Source organism: Acanthochromis polyacanthus, chromosome 2 (genome assembly GCF_021347895.1).
Source record: "Acanthochromis polyacanthus isolate Apoly-LR-REF ecotype Palm Island chromosome 2, KAUST_Apoly_ChrSc, whole genome shotgun sequence".
NCBI classification, from domain to species: Eukaryota; Metazoa; Chordata; class Actinopteri; family Pomacentridae; genus Acanthochromis; species Acanthochromis polyacanthus.
The window spans coordinates 48,500,302-48,505,890 of NC_067114.1; positions in this window are offsets into that span (position 1 = coordinate 48,500,302).

Here is a 5,589-nt window from a genome sequence, read left to right on the forward strand (position 1 = left end):
AATACCTGCAATTATTTTACACATGAACAATTTGAGAACCACATAAAACCAGATACCAAACCGTCAATCATACACTTCAATTCCAGAAGTTTGTACGCAAACTTTGAGCCGATCAAACAGTACCTAGAATCCTTTTCTGAACCTTTTAAAGTTATTGCTCTATCTGAAACCTGGCTTAATAGTGAAAAAGGTGCACTTTTTAGTCTTGATGAATATGAATTAAGACACATGGATAGAGTAAATAAAGCTGGAGGGGGGGTTGCCATGCTCATTCATAAATCTATTAAATTTAAAGTTGTACCAAGCATGACACTCGCTATAGATGGTATAATGGAATGTCTAACAGTGGAAATACTTAATGATAAAAGGAAAAACATAATTATCAGTTGTATATACCGGATGCCTGGATCATGTATAGTTACATTTAATGACTACATAGATAAATTGTTTTCCACTGTCAGCCCTAAACCATTGTTTGTTTGTGGGGATTTTAACATTGATTTGTTGAATCCCTCAAAACTAAAAATTATTGATGACTTCACTGATACTATGTACACTTTAAGCCTTTATCCAACTATAACAAAACCGAGTAGAATAACCTCACACAGTGCAACAATTATTGACAACATCTTTACTAACATTATAGAAAACAAAATCACTAGTGGCCTGTGATATCACTGACCATCTACCTGTGTTCACTGTATATGACTACCATTTAAAAAGAACAGAAATCCATGATACAACTTTCTTCAAAAGACTTATAACTGAAGAATCTATACACTCCTTGAATTATATTCTTGCATGTCAGGATTGGACCACAGTCCTCAGTGAACCAAATGTGGACAGTGCATATAATACATTTCTGGATTTATTTACCTCCTTGTATAATAAACACTGCCCACTGATCAGTTATTCCATGAAAAAAAATCAGTTGAAAAGTCCTTGGCTCATGAAAGGTATAATTAAGGCTTGTAAGAAAAAGAATAAACTTTACAGAAATTTTATTCAACTGAAAACTAATGAAGCTGAGCAACAGTATAAACAGTACAAAAATAAATGAACTGACATCATAAGAAGTAGTAAACAATTGTATTATAGAAATAAACTGTATGAAAACAAAAATAATATGAAAGGGACCTGGGATACACTCAACAGTTTAATTAAACAAGGATCATTTAAGTCATCTTATCCTGAGTATTTTATTAACGAAAATGGTGAAAATTATAATATGAGGAATGTTGTAAATAAATTCAATCAATTCTTTGTAAATGTTGGCCCTGAATTGGCAGCACAAATTCCCTACCAAGGAAGTGATGACTATTGTGCATATATTAAACATAATTCCATGTCCTTTTTTCTGTCTGCTACGAATGAGCAAGAAGTTATGAAAACTGTTCAAAAGTGTAAAAGTAAGTCATCTGTTGATTCTCACAACATTAGTATGACATTAATAAAACAGGTTATTTTGAACATTGTCAAACCCTTGACCTACATATTTAACTTGTCATTTCAAACTGGTTGTTTTCCAGAACAAATGAAAATCGCAAAAGTAATCCCGCTATATAAACAGGGAAATAAACACCATTTTACAAATTACAGACCAATCTCACTGTTGCCACGGTTTTCAAAAATCCGGGAAAAACTTTTCAATTCTCACTTAGAAACATTTCTTGGAAAACATCAAATAATAAATGAAGGGCAGTATGGATTCAGAACTAAAAGGACAACATCAATGGCAATAACTGAAGCACTCGAAGGAATCACATCTGCACTCAACCAGAAACTGCATGCAATTGGCATTTTTATTGATCTAAAAAAAAGCATTTGACACCATTAATCACACTCTATTACTCGATAAATTACATAAATATGGAATTAGAGGTGTGGCGGGAGACTGGATTAAAAGTTACCAGACTGGAAGAGCACAGTATGTCTAAATGGGACAGTCTAGATCAGATGTGCTTGGGATTGCTTGTGGTGTGCCCCAGGGGTCTGTCTTGGGACCTAAATTGTTCAACATTTACATAAATGATATCTTTAATGTATCTCAGACCTTGAAACTTATCCTTTTTGCCGATGATACAAACATATTCTATAGTATTGACAATTATAATGAATTAATAACTGTTTAGTTTAGTTTAGTCTTCATTTAAGGGACAATGTACAGAAACATTAAGCTCACATGAGTCAGAGATGTGCTGCACCAGATTATAGCTTATTAGCTAGTTTCCATCTGCAGTCCCTATAACATTAATAAATAACAGTGCTAATACAATAACAAATAAAAAAAACAATAAAATAAAACTCACACTTCTCACTACTGTCAGACCTTCACAATCAGACAGTTAACACGTCCAATTCCATTTGCTGTGTCACATTTTACATCAGTCCAACTGTAGTTAATAAAGAACTCAAAGTGATAAAGAAATGGATGGATATAAATAAGCTATCTTTAAATATTGAAAAAACCAAGGCAATGATGTTTGGGAACCTACAAATGAACTCAGAAATGCAACCTTCTGTCGATAGTGTACCTATTGAATTTGTTCGTGAAATTAAATTTTTGGGCGTTGTAATTGACAACAAGTTGTCATGGAAACCACACATCAAACACATTAAAACCAAAATTTCCAAAAGTCTCTCAATTATAAACAAAGCAAAACCTTAACTGGATGTGAATGCACTTCGCACACTTTACTGCTCTTTAATCCTCCCTTACCTGACATACTGTGTTGAAGTGTGGGGAAACACCTACCAGAGCACAATCAATCCTCTAGTTCTGTTACAAAAACGAGCTGTGCGGATCATTCACAAGACGGGTTTTTTAGAACACACACATAATTTGTTTACTCAAAGTTGTTTAAATTCAATGATCTTGTAAAATACAACACATCAATCATTCTTTTTAAAGCTTTCAATAAATTATTACCAACCAATCTTCAGCGCTTCTTTATAATTCGAGAGCAAACATATGATTTGAGAGGTTATGCTAATTTTACATGACCCAAAGTTCGAACTGCTCGTAAGAGTTTTTGTGTGTCTGTGTGTGGGGTGAAACTCTGGAACAGTTTGGACTTACAACACAAGCAATGCCAAAATATTAACAGATTCAAACTGTATTATAAACATCAGATCTGGTCTAATTATAGGCACAGCATGCTGTAATTCACCTTGTCACTTACAGTTACTGATCAATGTGTCCCTATTGTCCCTATTGTGGTGTTTGTCCATTATCATCTCTGGTATTTTGTCAATTTCCATTATTTTGTCCATTTCTAGTATCTGTCCATTTCTGCTATTAGTCCATTACCATTGCTGGTATTTGTCCAATTGTTTATTGTCTTTTGTGTATTATATTGTATTTGTCACTGTAACATAACCTTGTTATGATGAGTCACAGCTCATAGTGTTTCCGTAGATGAGCTTGGGGGTAGGATTAAATAAGTTTTCTTCCTCCTACTCCCTTTTCAGGCATTCTATGCATATGCTACCAAATTGGAATGTTTGTTTTTGCATTGTTATTGAAATCGCCTGAAATGAATGAATTAAAAAAAAATGTGAGTGTGATTGTGTGTCTGTATATGTAGCCCTGTGACAGACTGGTGACCTGTCCAGGGTGTCCCCTGCCTTCACCCGAGTCAGCTGGGATAGACTCCAGCACCCCCCATGACCCTAGTGAGGATAAAGCGGTGGATAGAGAATGAATGGATGGATGGATGGATGGATGGATGGATGGATGGATGGATGGATGTTGGCTTGTTTGTTTTTGTTGTTGTTCGTTTTTGTTGGTTTGTTGTTGTTGTTGTTGTTGTTTTGTTTTTTTGTTTGTTGTTGTACTTAGTTGATGGACAGTTCTGTGATTTTGTCAGATTATTTAAAGTAGCTACTGAATATATAGTCCAATAAAGTGACTCACTGTGTTCTGGTTAAGTTCTTTTTCTGGTTCTGTCCTGTACTGTTTTGGTTGTGTTCTGGTTGTATTCTGATTCTATTCTGGCTGTGTTTTGGTTATGTTTTGGTTGTGTTCTGCTCTGGTTTAGACCATCGTCTTTGTAACTGATGAACACTGAATGAATCTCCTCCATTGAATGTTCTGGAAAGACAGGAATGCTTTGGTTCAGTGTTGAACACCAGAACCGCCCCGTTTGGACCGACCTGCTCCAGTCTGAGGGTTCTTTAAATGTTCTGCTACAGGTTAAATGGAGTCCCATGTTTTCTGTGAACCAACCATTAATGAAGCTCTGAGAAGAACCCACCATGGCAGCTTTGAGTTCTTCACCTGAGGCTCTCTTCTGGAATGTGTTTAATACAAACTGCAGCTATAAAAGAGCAAACAGAGGTTCTAGTGAGTGATGGAGTGTGGGTGGTCTGCTCTCTATCCGGCAGGCGGAGCTTCAGGGTCCACACATGATTTATGAGATCTGATAAAGAGTGTTTCCACTGCAGAACCCTGTTGTTACTCTGCTGTTCCATATCAGAGTTGTTCAGGTGTGGACTCGTCCTGATTAGGATGCAGAGCTATCATCATGTTCTACTGCAGGACCAGTTCTGAGCTCTACTCTGGTGGTTTAATCTGAGAAGAGGAGATATGAAACATCCTCTAACCTCCAGAGGTCTGCAGCAGGATTCTGTTTGACACTTCCAGGTTTTCAGTCACATCTCAGGAGTTTCTTTAGGAAACATGCTGGTGATAATAACTGATAAATAATCTGAAATTGGAACAGTTGGAGCAGCAGAACGTCCAGGAGGTTCATTAGGATCCACCGAAACACGCCGAACACATGAAAACCTCCCACAGTTTCTCTGCTGCCTTTAAACCACTAATAAAAGAAATCCATCCTGAGTGGAATTAAAGCAGAAAAACGCTGAAAGCAGCTCTGATCATCCAGGAAACATCAGCAGCATCATATACGACAACAAAGATTCAGTCTGCAGACAGACTCTGTTTAACAAGAACTTCTCTGTAAATATTAAACTAGATATTCAAAATAATTCAAACCTCCTCCTTCAGTAACTCTGTGATCTTCTACATGTTTGTGAAACACGTTTTCAGACTTATTGCAGTTTTAAAACTTCTCACATTAAAAGTCAGTGAAGAACAAAACGCTCAGCTGGAGCTCCTAAACAAACCTTCAGTAAAAACAGACTTTCTGTTAGAATGATTGACCTGGACCAAACTGATGGATCTGGTTCTTTTCTTTCTGTTCTGATGGTTTCTTCAGCTTTCAGACTTTCTGTTCTTCATTCATTAGAAGTGGATTAAATTTCCTGAACCTCAGAAAAACTGGAGAGCTTCAGTAGAATCACATTTTATTAAGAACTCTGAGAGGAAACAGGACTCTGGTTCTGATTCTAAGAAGTCTTGTTTTCAGGTTCTAAAGTGTTTGAGATGTTCCCTTTAATCCAGAACCAATGAGACTTCAGGTTCTGTTCAGGGATAGGAGGACACTGAACCGGACAAACTCCGACTATGACCTGAACCTGTGCGGACTGCTCCTTTACACACATCTGTTTTCATCAGTCCGGTTCGGTCCCGTTCAGGTGTGGCCGCTGCGCTCCGGTTTCTGACTGGGAGGGGCGGGGACAGTT